General features: G+C 40.8%; 1 protein-coding gene across 6 annotated transcripts in view; it reads right to left on the reverse strand.

Moving 5' to 3' along the window:
- Positions 1 to 15799, reverse strand: part of LOC140665288 (uncharacterized) — a 66441-nt gene that overhangs the window by 25021 nt on the left and 25621 nt on the right. For 4 of the 6 annotated variants that reach the window (XM_072891205.1, XM_072891202.1, XM_072891204.1 and 1 more), the window contains exon 1: positions 9863 to 10326. The exons of the other annotated variants lie outside the window; for them this stretch is intronic. The gene's annotated coding sequence lies outside the window, so the exon portion shown is untranslated. Of the gene's footprint in view, positions 1 to 9862; positions 10327 to 15799 lie in introns of those variants that run through there. 6 annotated transcript variants of the gene reach the window in all.

The following is a 15799-nucleotide window of genomic DNA, read 5'->3' on the forward strand; positions in this document are numbered from 1 at the left end:
TCAGAGAGGGGAATGAAGAAAGAAAACCGGTGAAATTTTCACGAGACCCGCGGACACCGATCGTACGGTACCTTTGTTACGGGAGATGCAACGTATCATTGTCACGTTGAATTATAGAAAAGGCGAAGCTCTCGATATTGTCTACTTTTATTCCAAAAATATATATATGTATGTAATCTCTGGATACCTCAGAAAAATTTCTTTCTTTCTAGACTACTTTTCTATCTTTAAAAAAGTAGATTCTGCTCTCACAATAGGTAAGGTTAATTATTTTGTTAATGTCGAACATTTTGCGGAACCAAGAGTGTCACTGTAGTGGCAACGCGAAAATTATATAAACTCTGATGGCGAAAAATCGAAGAAACGGGAAAGAAACATTTCTTCCAACTAACTCGTCGTTTCTCTCCCTCTCTCTCTCTCTCTCTCTCTCTGTCTATTGCCTTTTCCACGATGTGAAATTGAGAAGCGCGATGGCGGTCGCAGGCTATAGACTCTACGCCACGTAGGAATCACGTTACAGAAGCCATTGCCCTAGCGTGCACTTGAAACGAAACGACATGCCGTACTTATTAATCGACTGGTATAAAATACTAAAAATAAATTTCTATTCGCAAAACGTTCTGGGGGGAAAAGAAAAAACATTCATTTTTCAAACAAAAATATCCAATAATTTGATAAAATCATATTATACATATTTTTTCCATCTTACAAATACAAATGTAATTTTACCAGAATCTCACTGAATACTTTTCGACAGATTTCACGAATTGTAACTTTTCCAGCATTTACAGCCGATTAAACTTTATGTAAATCGAAGTTGCCAATTGAGAGGCGCAACGTCAGAGAAATCCAATAAATGCACGGAGCATCAGACCGAGAATCGTTCTAACTGATATTTAATCATTGGCGATGAAGCGAGAGAGAAGCAAGTTTACGCATCTAACAAATCTACCAATCATGCCGGCCCTTTTGTATTTTCGACGTACAACCTCATCAACAGTTCGGAAACGTGGAATCACTTTTGTTTCCCGTGGCATTTTGTGCCTGGATACGCAATCAATGTGAAAAACGCCGGAGAAATTTCGACCAGATACAATACGCGGATATACACCCTATTAGCCATTTTCTTTGTCATTGTGCATGCATAGGTAAAATATCAACGCAAAAGGCAAAATATCGACATTGTCGGATGAACGTAAAACGTTTATACTGAATGCTTATACAGAGAACAAACGTACGAGGCGGGGGAAGGAAAAAATTCAATAGATGCGTTATTGATGCTCGTCGAAATAAATGGTAAAATATGAAATAAATAAAAATAATAAAATAAAGTTCATACCGACGAGCTTTCGATTCCAACGCAATAGTACTCTCGATAGTAACGTATTTACCTTTCGCCTTTCCCGCGAACCAACCTAACACATGACGAGATGACTTCTCCGGAAATGATGATAGAGAAAAGGCAATTTCCACTTTCATCGCCAAGCGGAATGTATATCAGCTGCATTGTCAGTTACTGTCAAAGAGATTGAGCGGCAGCACCTCAGGAATTTCTTCATTAACGTGTGGGCCGACTTCGTCGAAATGTCGATATACCCACCACTTTCACCCACGTCTCGTCAGGACAGAATGCAAATATTCTATAAAGGATATATTCTAAAGGTCGGATCTACATTTTTTCCGAGATTTCGAAAAATTAAATTATAACTATATATATATTTCTCTATATATATATTTCCGTAAAATGTTAATCAGATGTCGGAAAATATTATTCGAACTTTTCGCCTTTTTTTTTCGTCTCTCATATATGTAATACTAGACACACAGTAATTTAAAGCATGTGAATGAGTTATTTGTTCGTGAGTTTCTTTCCTTTACGCGTTTATCTTATTATCTCTCGCGCGATAAGATTTCGTTTGTTCATATTCGTATAACTAGTATATTTTAACGGAATCGTCTTTATTAATCTACCAGTATAAGTTGGAATTATGTTAATAGAGTCACGTATATGCATATACATATACATATATGTTATAAAAGTGCTGCTGTAATATGTGTTCGCACGCATTCAGCTCCCAAGTTCATTCATAACTTTGCGAATCGCAAAGTCCATTCACTGCTTTCGATGGACACGATATTGCATTCTCTTTTACTTTTAACGGGAATCGATATACGTTCGCTTCCTGTTACATACTTTTATCAAAAGTATTTTCCGGAAAATAATCACAAAGTGATTGTCAATTGTCAATCGCGTTTCGCAAAACTTTTTAACAATCAATTTTCAATATTTGATACGTAACTTCATTAATAATAAAACGTTATCCTCCCCAAACTCTCCTCCGGAGAATATTGGCAAATAAAACGAGACACACGACAAATTTAGTTATTAACAATATATTGAGAAACGAATTTATTCTTTTTTTTTTTATCTGTCGTACAAACGTGTCGAGATTGAGCAAGCGCGATAAGAAATCTGATACACTATATCTACACGCATACCTAATTACAGAAATCAATTAACCGTAACGTATCGCGTTAGAATCGCGGACCGATAGAGCTAGACTTAACGAGCAATGCCAATACTTTCTTCGCGGAAAGATTTACGACCGACGAAGAGTCGGTGAGATATATATTTATCGATCTTCGCGCGAGAATTATTGCCGCATCGCGGCTCGCTATTGCGCAGCAAGAAAAATGCATTTTTAAGCGGCGCGATAATTGACTTTGATATTCGCCATACGTCCCCCGCCCATTCAATCTCACCTTTTCGAAGATCCGATGACGAATTAATAGCGAATTACACTAATCGCGCGAATTTGTTGAAGCGTCGGAATTAAAGATTCAAACAAAGCCGGAAATTACCTTCCGCTTGACGAGTGTTATGTTAGTTTGAAACGAAGAGAGGATCGATTCACGGAATCGCTGGCTCATTGAAATTCCTCGAGTTCCCTGATTCTCTCCAGTTTGCCGGAGACAAGCTCCAACGAGGACTCGTAATAATCCCAGGGTGATTCGGTGGATCGAGAGAGAGAGAGAGAGAGAGAGAGAGAGAGAGAGAGAAAGAGAGAGAGAGAGAGAGCGATCCTGCTAAAGAATTTTATCCGTCGAAATCCGATCGTTTTTCGCGTGTGCGCAATCGATCTTTACAGACGTTTTCCTCGAAAAGTGCATAGCACGTACAATCGCGTTACGCTACGTACACGTCTCGTTTGTGTGATTTAGGAAGGTGACGTAAAATACGAGGGGAGGCTACGTTCGACGTGACGGATTTTCAAAGAAGAAAGGAAATAAGACAATGCGCCTATAGCGAGATATGTATCTGCGTGTCCCCTTTTTTTTCTTTAACGTTTTTTTGCCACGTGTATTTTTTTTTTTTTTTTTTTTTTCGTTCAGCATAAAGATGCACCGAAATATCGTTTTCCATGCGCGCAATATACATATATAATTTCTAAGTTATTTATAAAGTAACTAGTGTAAATACGTACGAGTAAATGGAGTAGCTATCTCGTCTCATTAAATCATCATAATATCCGTCCTTGTTATATACCTCTCAGCTATATCACGTCCGATAACAAGCTGCCGTCTACTGTGGCCTTGTTTGAAAAACTTCGTTATGATATATAATATATATATATATATATATATATATATATATATATATATATATATGACAGGCTTTTCCGATTTTAATTTACGAAGCATCCGAGGCTCGCGCGGCTTTTAGAGTGAAATGTTATCCGTTGTCAACTCTCGCGATTTTAACAAGTCTCTCGACACCGGCTGTCAACGAGGAAAATAGGTTCGTAAAAAGATCCGCGATCTATGTAGTTTGGCGGGACTACTTGAAGGAACGAAAAATATGGCCTTGGTTTGAACGTTTAACGCGGGTGGGAGAGATGCGTGCATCCTCTTTCGGACGCATCGTGAAGAAAAACAAGGTTGCCTTTGTACGAGCGGAAGTCGAAACGAGGGACGGGTGCGATTTCTTCCCTCGAAACCCTTGTCGATCTTTAGATACTGGACACGAGATGACACAAATGCTGCAACAAATTACTATGTTCCTCGGTATTTCTCTGTATTTCTAATTATTCACTCAATTATTTCTTTTCATTGCCCGTACTTTATTCTATGTATATCTAAAAATATATCGCAAAACTGCTCCTTGAGTTAATGTTGCCAGCTTTAATATACCTTCGGGCGACTATTCAAAACCTTTATCTCACGTAATATCGCGTAAGCCCATCGTGTTTTACGCGCGTTGTATCTCCCTTGTGTATGTTCCTCAACGCGATAAGTATACGTTGTCGTAATGAGACCAAGGGAATAGTTGCTCCAAGTCAGTGAGTAGGAGTTTACCAAGCGCATCGAGAAAATTTAAAGCATAAACGATGGAATCCTATGTATTTATTAAAAAATCAACAGCAGTCACGTTTGATAAGTAATCATAAAAGAAAGTTGAATTTTTTAAAGCATTTTAGTAAAGCAATAAATTAACGCACAATCGTTGAAGCTTATTTACATAGTACATTTGTATATGTATATTATCATAATACAAACGTACAAAGTAAACAACAATATCCATTTAAATTAATTAATTAATTAATTAATCTGCATATTATTATATGCATTTTAATATGTCATCTGTATGATAAATGGATTATTATATGTATATAAAGTATGCGCGTTTTATTTATAACTACCTCATCTGGAAGAATGTTCTGTTTGTTAATTAATAACATTCGTGGAAGGCTGTATTAGCTCATCCAAAATAAAAATCAATACTTTTGAGAGAAAGAAGAGAGTGGCTAAAGTTTGACGACCTCGGAAGGAAATTACAATATCGATATCGAAATATACATACGGAAGACTTATAGCTTTCTTATATACGTATGTTTATAATATTCAGCAATGACCAATTTTGCACTGGTCATCATGAAAGCAGAGGACCTATTGTGATTCGAGAACTAAGCGATTGAGTTTCGGTGCCTTTAATTTCCGATGACTTTCGCTCGCGCATCCGCTCCGTGCAGCTTCCATTTGTCGAAAATCCCTTTTTCCGTCAAGTTGTCGCGCTCAGCGGCGCGAGACGAATATCCGTTCTATTTTCCATTTAAGTTCGTAAATGGGACACGCTCGACCGCCAGCTGGCTTAATTAATCGTGTCCAGGATGCGGGCACCGTGCGAAAAAAATATGTCCTTCCTTCCTCCCTCGCTCTTTATTCCTCTTTATAATGATCGCAAAGCTTTCCCGGATAGCGGAAAGAGAGAAGAATAGAGAGAGAGAGAGAGAAAGAGAGAAGCAATATGGAACGCATTATTTTATCGCGGCATGGAGAAAAATATTCGCCGAGATTCGCTCCACAATCGGATGGAAAGAAAGATATTTGCCGATAACCATCGGTGCGCGGAGATTACGCGTGAATAAAAATACACCTGGATATATATGTGTGTGTGTGTGTAGAGTTTCGCGTTTTATTAATACAATAATAATTTTGATTATTACGCACGGTAGGAGAGGGGGAGAGGAAAATATCCGCTGAATAAAAATTCGTTCGCTAAAATTTCCCGATAAAATACCACGAAAGAGAATATGCTATGCAGACGCTTTTTCTGTTATAAAAATAAATCACTCACTTTGAGATACCATAGCACATAGCTCAAAGATAGCTCAAACTCACTCGGTATCTTGAAGCGAGCGATAAATTTCCACGCATTTCTCGTTTCGTTCGGTTGATCAGTATTATCAAGATAAAAGGACACTATAAGTAATAAATATCACTGAAATGATTTTAGCCTTTAGTTGGGCTGGTCGAAAGTTGCTGCAGGCCGTGGAAAGAAAATATAATGCAACGAGAAAGTTTTTGAAACAGGAACATAATTTCTCGTGGAAAATTAAACGACCGCTTTTGAAAAGTTCGTATAAATTTGCGCAATTTCGTAACATGTGCAGTACACAAAATGCAGCAACTAATGCCGTTGTAATCGATGTGTTTTATATGCCAGCGAGATTAACGCGAGTCTCATTAATATTTTCAAATAACTGACATTTGACTAAATGTGCCTTTAATTTATATAGATTAAACTAAAGTATGATGGCTGCAGGCTGTAATTTTTCTAATAATCGCTACATAATGCGCACTAAAGTTTTTTAGTCATTAATCAATACAAATTACAACATCGATTATCTTTAATAATGACTAAAAAAGCGCACTAAAAAAGCTCTTATTAGAAAATATACAGCCTATGGCCATTTGTTCCGTATGGCCATCATACCTTAGTTTACCCTATTAGGATGAAAATACTATAATGTATATAATTAAATATATGATTAAATAAATAATTATAAAACAAATTCTTTTTTGCCAATTTGTTTTCTCTTCGGTAAAAGTGGAAATGAGAATAATTATTATAAATGATATTCAACCTCTACGTCTTATAACATGTCACTGGAAACATGTGTTACCGCAAGCACGATTAGAGAAGTCTTCTCTTGGATCGAATTTCCAATCTGACATGATATATTATGGCGCGCACTAGAGCGAAGTAGCATGTGCGAAGAGAAGTCGATCCGCGCCACGTTGCCCGTGGTGGATCGGGTGAGGCCAGTAATGCCTCTAATGAGTCTTAATGAACGAGCGTGAGAGAGCTGGCTGCATGTCGATGGCTTTTCATTAATGTTAATTGCGCGGGAGATAAGAATATTACCCAGAGGGCGTTTCCGTGAAAGGCGAAAAATCATCTCGACTAAATCGAAATTAACGAGGCAAGCACAAGAGATAAAAAGAGAGAGAGAGAGAGAGAGAGAGAGAGAGAGAAAGAGAACAAAAACATACCGATTAATCCGTAATTTGTCGAGTAGCTGGTTTTTCCTGTAAATATTCCTCGAGATATTTTCCTCGAGCAAACTATTAGCGAATCTCGAAGAGATTCAGCGGTAGCAGATAATTGCAAAGTCCACGAGTCAGAATTTTATTACTTTATACATATAAAGAAAGTGCGTTTGAAACAATAGACGCACTTAGGCGCTTATCTTATCGCCAAACTCAAATGAGGAAAGATTAAGGATCGCGTCTGTGATGAGTGGAGCGTAGGAGGATAAGCAACAAGGCTTGGCATTAGAATGAATCGACCGATGGCTCATTGTCAGTGAAGAACAGGCTACACATAAACGATGTCGACGACTCTCATGCGGGCTCGGACCGATCGAGTTACGCGATGCTGTGTCAGATCGCGTGGTCGCTCGCACGTACACACATGCATAACACCGTATAAATTTCTACACCAATTATAGCGCTATAGTCTATATTTGAGTATGTTACGTAATAATCTTCGCTATTTTTCGCTATTATCTAAACGTCCTCGTGCGCGAGCAAGTTTATGTCAGCGGCAGAATTTCGATTGGCGTCGCAATTTCAAAGTTTTAATCGACAGAAATGTCCGCGGATTTTTCGATCGGAACGATATCATCTCGTCGTCGGGAAATGGGAGAATAATGGGATCTGCCGCGGAAATGCGTCGGCTCCATGTCACATCGCGCGGACCACGCACCCCCGCCGCTATTGGCGGACGCCGCGGAAAAGAGTTTGACAGCTGGCGAACCGAGAGAGAGTCTCGACAGATTTCTTTCTTCGACCAGACAAAGAGTTCGATTTCACCAGCCGAGAAACGGGAGCAAAAGGAGCGCGTTGCACGTGAGCCGATCCGGATAGATCCACCGTCTCCTTTGTCACATTTTCGCCTCTTTTTCGCAATATTTCTGGAAAAGGTAACTCGGAAAAACAGCTAAGCGGATGCTTATGCGGTAAAAATTCAACCATACGACGAGAGAGCGAGATGGTAAAATGTCGCGGAGCACGATTAAACTTTCAAACATCGTGGAAATGTGCCACGGAGAGAGATGCTGCTTCTTTACGCGGTAACTTGGTCCAGTTTACGAATTCCACGGTGAATGCATTTTCCTCGGGAAAGCGCGCTCGGTCGCGACACAATTTCCGATCGCGATTAAAAATTTATACGTTTGCCAGCCGACAACCTCGCGACGCGTTTGATGCGGAAAAGCTATTCGTCTTTGTATCACGACGGCGGACGCGAACGCGGCTACGGCAGCGCACTGCCACTTATGGTAATATTTCGTGCATCGCGCGAAGCATGCATAATGTAGTTCAGAACTCGAAATTTATGCCGCGGGCGGAAAACGATCGTAATGTAAAACGAGCGACCGACTCGTGTGTCTCGTCTGTCTTATAGCGATGCTGGGAACTGGGAACCGTCTACGGCTATGCATCATCGATGAGACATAAACGTAAAATGGTGCCCGCCGAATTTCAAAAATGATGTCCCGATATACGCTTATTTCTATAATCGTCTAGAAAGTTGAAATTCCAACAATTTTCTTTTCCGACGAAACTTCAATTTCAGAGTCGGTTGTAAATTTAAAACTTCGCGGTAAACAGTATAATTCTCTCCTGGAACGTTTCTGCTAACAATGACTCGTGAAACTCTGCAAGATGCATTCTGCATGCATAATTTCACAGTGGAAATATACCAAGTTTTAATAATTAAAACACAGTCATTAATAAAAATGGCAATTTAGTGAAACTAGTGGTTGTCATTGGAAATTTATTTTTATTTCCATATTCATAATGCATTCGTATAAATAACGCCTCTGGTAATTCTGTTCCATTTCTTTTTTTTTTTTTTTTTTTTTTTTTGTGATTTTTTGAAATTTAAATCGTGCAATACTGGCATCAGTAGGTTCAGATTAAATCAGCCGAGAAACGAGAATTAATTCGGTCAAGAAGAAGCTCGTTAAAGAGCGTTGACTGTAGCGGCTTTTCCTGCTCGCGCTTTTAATTTTCTCGAAAAGAAAAAGTCGCAAAAGGCTAAACTTATGCATAAACTTCCACCAACCGTGGCGACAAGCCCGCGGTGTGCGAGAAGTTTCCTACCTGGTCTCACCGCTCTGCATTATATCAGAATCCCTCCTTCTTCTCTTAACGCTCCGAGATTCGCCCCGACCGACCTAAAACTCTCCGGAGAGACTCGCCCTCCTTCCTTTCCTCTCTCACCCCCTCGCCCCACCGATCTAGCGCTCTCACTTTCTTCCCTCCGTTCCGCGAAATCCCCCACGCGTTCGATTGCGCGAGATTCACCGTCGACAGAATTAGCCTCCGCGAAACGCAACGAACATCTGCACCCCAAAAGCGTTCCTCAAAAGCGGTCTACGGTTACATTTCCGTCTATTTGTTTTCGAAAAGTAACGCGCTTTCCGACGCTTTGTTGACTTTGTTACGCTCGTGGAATTTCAAAAAAGACTGATCAATTCAGGATCGGATAAATTAGTTACTTATATAATCAAACTTATTGGAAATTAATTAACGTCAAAAAATAGAATTCGATTCATTCGTTATTTTCGGGTAATGCAATAACAAACAAACCGATGCGTAAACAAATGTATTTTCTGCACGTGTAAAAAAAAAGGATGACATTGAAACAGCTTGGCTTATATCTCTAAAGGAAGGATGCTATCTTTTCTTTTTCCTCTCTAGACTCTCTCTCTCTCTCTAGATCGCTAAGAAACAGATGGTCGGGATTTTTCTTTGTTTCTCTCGACGGAAACAAATTCGGTCCCGTTGGGGTTCGATTCTCCCATTCGGAGCGCGTTCGGCGGAAACGAAAGTAAAAGCGACGCAACACGACGTGTGACGTGACCGCGAGGCGGACGCGTTGCCTCGTCTTCGTGGAATCTGACTCGCAATCCGAGCCGCGGCCGGTCACCTAACCTTAACGCGGTTAAGTCCGGTCCGTCGCCGCACGCTCAGCCGGCGTATCACTCATCGTCAGGTGTATTATCGCACTCACCTCGTATTCGTGTATTTCACAGGTGTTTCTCGCGGCCGAGGAAGGAGAGAAGGACGAACGTCGACGACAGCAGGTAGCGAGTCCTCTCGTTGTTTACAGCAAGAGGAGACAAATTCCGCATGCGACTTTTCCACACTCTGATTCTCGCGTATCCTTCGCAGAGAGAGACGAGACAAGCAAGAAAAAAATGCCGGGCGAGACGGCGACGCTCCGGAGCGTGTTATGGCGCGTCGGCGCACGACACGTACAAAAAAATTTATATATATATATATATATGTATGTATATATACACATATATATATATATATGTATGCCTATGTCTATATACTATACACTACGCGCACACTACCGACGCGACCGAGAGACTACACGATCATACGACGATGACGACGACGACGACAGCGGCGACGGCGACACCGCGACGGAGCCGCTGGGCGCGTACTGTGCGGAACGGACGACGGCAGTATGGCGTCCGGCGGCTTTCCTGCCCGTCCGCTCTCGCTCTCCCCCCTCCCTTCTCAACCGCGCTTGCCATTATCCCCACTCTCCCCACTCCCACTCCGCGTAATGCGCTGTCTCGGTTGTTACGCTGCGCACCGGCGCGCTCTCTCTCTCTCTCTCTCTTTCTCTCTCTCTCTCTCTCTCTCTCTCTCTCTCTCTCTCTCTCTGTCTGTCTGTCTGTCTCCGTCGCGTAGCGTTTCTTTTTATCCTTTGCTGTTTGAAGCTGTCGCTCTTTTTCTCTCTCGCACAACTCGCTCTCAGCTGTCGCTCGGTCTATCTCCCTTCGACGAATTCTCATTCTGTCCTTCTTTCTATCTATCTTTCTCTCTCGCTTTCTTCGGGCACAGCTCTATCTCCACCGATACCACCGTCGTAGGCTTCTCTCCGTTTCGATCCACGCGTCTCTCCTCCAAACGTACGACAAACCGCATGTTCTTTCCCACCTAACTCGCCGCCAATGCCCGTGCACTGCATCCTTTTCCATCGAAATGCTCGCTCTCCTTTCTCCCTGCTTTTCTCTCGCTATCGATGCCGGTATGCCGGTGTTTCTCCCTTTCTCTCTTGTTGACAATTCAGTCCGCCCCTCCGCTACTCTGTCTCGATCGCAAGGGTAGAGGAGAAAATTCTACATTGACCGTGCATATGTGTATGTGTGTGTATCTCGACTGACAACGACGGACGATACTTTCCGTTGGCGCCGTCGGTGCGGGGCCAATCGGCACGCGGTCGGTGCACTGTCCCCTGTGAGGTCGCACCAGACGTGTGCTTTCCTCCGCTTCCTCCCCCCCTCCCCGCACTCTTCACCTCGAACCACGCCGGCAACGTGGGCGAGATTAATATTAGATCGATTGTCGTTAATAACATCTCTCCGGCGTTTCTGTCGCGAGCGCGCCGCTATTTATCGCCGGCCACGAGTGCAACAACCACTGTCATCGCGGTGTACCGGATCGGCAGGATTTTGCGGGAACGCACGTCGCGGGAATATAAATTATTCTTTTTGGTTTTTTTTTTTTTTTTTTTTTTTTTTTTTTTTTTTTTTTTTGCATTGCCAGAATGCAAACCGACAAATCATCGATAAGTATAAATTTTCACGCGGACCCGATGCTTCGTTTAAATAGAAACGTGCCGTGCGATATGGCGAGTCGAAATTTCCCTCCTATTTTCAACCTCAATTTTCTCAAATTTCTCAATTTATGGATTTTACACAATTTCAGGAGAATTTTTAATTTATATGCATATAAAAAAACAGAGCTTTCAGTTTGTATCTCAAATCAGATAAAAAACAGTCTCCTCACTCATTGTCAGAGGTTTAAAAGAGAAATTTTTCGGCAAAACTATGTATTAAATAGTTTCAAAAAAGATGTAGATTAAAATGGACATTAGATTAAAAATTAAGATGGAAAACAAAAACAGGAGAAAAAATTTCGACTTGGGATCTCGCGCGTAAAATGCATTCCTGGAATTAAACGCAGTTTTTTTCCAGTGCTGAACGAAATTAATTACGCAAATTAACGTCGCTGAAAGAACCTCGCGTCGAAAAGAACAATCGACCCCCTTCGACGCGAGTTTTCAATTTTATCAGAGACACACACCGCAGCTTTTCAGTGTTAACGCGATAATGTATCCATCATCGTGAGTGGATAACATCCGCTCTCATACCGCAGTGACGTCCACTTCCTTGACGAGAGCGACATTTTTATTTCTGCGTCGACAAAATAAATGTCGCGTCTCTCTCGGGGATGAACGCGACGTGGCGTTTACGCGAAAAAGTTTACCCGGGAAAACGCGACGCGATGAGATTAAAGTTACATCGCGGTCTTAAATATATAAACGTATCGTGAAACTCTGGATTTTATATAAATCCGGAAGATACATTACTCACCGAGAAACATTCCTCTTTTCCTCTTCCCCCCCCTCCCCACCCCCGCCTCCTCTAGCCCCTCTCGCCATTACTTCGCCTCGCTCCGTAAATTTTGCACGCCGTTATATAAACTTGATGCCACAATTTAGCATTTCTGTTGAATGCCGCTTTCGGAATGAACTTTAAAGAGCTCTTAATCAGTTTGTGAACTTTTCTAATAAGCTCCTCAACCCCGCCCTCTCGCGTTCACATTGTCCGTTGAGCTTCAACAGCGCTTTCGAAATTATTGCTATGAATTTCCAGCACGCCTGACCCCCTCGTCAATATAATAAAACGCGCGTTCACCGTTTCAACGAGGCGAAAGATACGCACAACGCGCGAAAATGCATCGATGAGAAACGAAGGGGAAACGAACATTAACGTTGAATTAACTGTCGCGAGCTTCCGCGCGCGCGCGCGAAACGTTTTATATTTATTTTCCGATGCATCGGCGCATGCAAGAGCGCGAGAGAGACAAATGCGTGTGGTGCGCCTATATATATTTCGGAAACGCGACGATAACGCGACCAAAATTTGTCACATTGTAAATTCCGACGAGACGCATAAATGTGTAAGCTGATAGAATCTTGGCAATTCACGGTTCGCGCACAATTGCAGATTTTACAGCCGTTTGTAAAATAAAATGTGACCTCGATCATTATACTCGACATTGATCTCCCGACCTCCCGCACCTCCTTCACGATATTCGCTATCGCAGAACGCACTGCAGACGCACGTTCCAAATATAAATTCGCGCTTTTCACTTGCCCCTCCCCCAGACTTGAAGCGACGCTGCGCCAGCGAATGATGTAAACGATTTTCGCGACGAGTGTTACATTCGCGAGAGGCGATGATAACGCGGCGCGCGATTAGTTTAACGAATTTTACAGGACGAGAAGCATTAAGCGAAAATATTAGCCGCTGTTGTACGAAGAGCCATATAATAAATATAGTCGGCATAACGTGCATACACGCGTACGTATAAAATATATATTCGCATTCGCGGTAAAGCCCGCGAATAAAGGGGATAAAGTCTTGCGCGGTTTTATGCGGCGGAAAAACGTCGCTCCTCGATTCGCCTCGCAACTTCTTGGATAAGTTTCGAGATAAGTTTTTCGCAACGCTTAATGCGATGTTCGCGCGAAGCGAACATAAAGTCCATACCGCGTGCCGTGAACACCGATGACTTAACTCTGAGATGGTTGTGATCTTTCGTTTCCTCTTAGGTTACTATTCAAGTCGAAATTTTACTCCTATTTTTAACTTCATGTTTATAGATCTCCGATAAAAATTGAGCTCCTACTTTGCAGCATCGAACGAACAGTTTTTCCACTTGAAGATTTAAAAGAAAAGTCTGGCAAAATTATAGATTAAATAACTTCGACAAAAAACAATGATTGAAAGTATCGGAAGAGATGTTAGATTTGAAAATTGAGATCGAAAGTAGAAGAGAATTTCCACTCTAATTTGAAAAGGAATTGCCGCAACTAACTACCTATCTCATCTGGGACGAAGGGAGATCGTCGTCGTTTTAATAGACATCACCCGCGCTATCTAATCATCGTCCGTTAATTATTTATATCGCATACCACTCGCTTTACCGAGTAACTTCATTATTGGCAGATTAAACGTCGATCGTGGACGATCGTACAGCGCGCCATCGAGGCCGTTAACTCTGGCCCTTTATCGATTTTCTCCACGAAGGATGATATATCCTTAATAAAGTGGCTGGTAAAGTCACGCGTGCAATCTTACGCTCGATTTTGTTCACTCGATATTTCTCGCAGCGGTGCATTTTGCGTTGGAATATTGATTCCATCGTGGAAGCCGACGAGAATAGAAATTCGACGCGAGAGAAGAATACTCGCCCAAATATTCCGTCGAAAATATCAAATTTAATATCATACACCTTTAATAAAAAATAAAACTCTACCTTATATATCTTTTCTTACATATATAATTATAGAAACAAGCGACTAATGCATAATGATTTTTTCCCCTTTTTTTTTGTTCCTTGAAAATTAATTAAATTCAAGAAACGGATATATTTTTGTATAATATTTTTGAATAATATATCAAATTTAATTTTATGTATTTAAAAAATTAATAATTTTGAATAATTATTAAATTTTCAATATGTCTAAATGTCTAAGAAGATTTTAAGCTTCAAATTGAACACGTTTTTTTAGCACCGTAATTCTGAACGCGTAGGTGACTGGAGTCCGAGTTAATTTTTGTACTCTAAAATTACTTAAAAGATTTAAAAAAATTTACACATCTTCTTTTAAGTTTAAACTAAAAGTTTATGTAGTAGAATTACAGAAAAAAAATATATTTAAATACTATATTTTTGTTATTTGTTAAATCAAGATTTGGAAACATCGATGTTTTATATAAAAATGACGAAAGACCCACGTGTTCAGTTTGAGGATTAAATATATATAGAAATGACGTCAAAACGCCTGTTTTTTATGATCTATATGTACTTTTTTCTTTCTGAAAACTACTGGTCAAAGTATCATTATTTTTTGTCTATACAAAAATAATTTGATCACTCGGTTTAAAGAAATTTGACTTTATCAATATGAACGATTACAGTTGCCAGAAAAGTTGACTTTACTCAATCATAATTAAGATTCAGAAAGAGTTCATACTTAGCAAAGGTATCGATCAATATGTAGCTAAACGTATGAAAAAGGAAGTGAAAAACAAATTATTTGAATGTTAACTCTGAAAGATTGAGAAAAAAGAAAACATAAAAGTTTTGCCATACAATTCCGCAGCTGCATCCGCCCTCTTGAAGACAGAATGTTTTATAACACTGGAAAGGAGAATCAAAGTTGCAGCTAATCGAAAGGAACGAGCGAAACGAGACATCACTGCACGGGGGATGCTTTGACTTGCTACGACCAATCTCCTTTCATCTCACAGATGATTCAAACCCACAGTGATCCTCAACCTTGACAGGTCTGACCTCGTAATTACATGGAATCCGCCTGGCTCTCCGTCCTTCGCTAAATATGTTCCTATTAGCCTTCAGGCGACATGTTGCTCTTGTTTGAACGCCAACCGTAGCATTCGTGCGTAACGTATATTAGAAACGATGTGTATCGTCCATATGTACAGGGTGAGACAAAGTCGATAACTTGAATGGAAAGTTTTCGAAAGATTGAATGAAATGCAGAGAAGAAGCAGTAATGTATTCAAATTGAGAGAGAAAGAGAAAGAGAATTTGTATCTCCGCTACAACCGCAATTGCATTTTCTGCCATATGATATCTCGGTACTCGAATGAAGAGAAATGTGAATGTCGGATTTTTTTTTTTTCTGACCGTAGGATATAACCATAAACGCTCATACAGATATAATAGCGCGCGCTTCTAGAAGTATCCCTTTACGCGGGGTAATCGCGTTCTACCGTCCGCGAAAATTACTTGCGGTTACGAACATCCCTGTATATCGCAGTCGGTGTAATAGGGATGCACTCGGCATTGTAAGCGATCATACATAGTCTATGGAAAGCATTGCATTAGCCGT

The sequence above is a fragment of the Anoplolepis gracilipes genome, chromosome 4 (genome assembly GCF_047496725.1).
Source record: "Anoplolepis gracilipes chromosome 4, ASM4749672v1, whole genome shotgun sequence".
In the NCBI taxonomy this organism is placed as follows: Eukaryota; Metazoa; Arthropoda; class Insecta; order Hymenoptera; family Formicidae; genus Anoplolepis; species Anoplolepis gracilipes.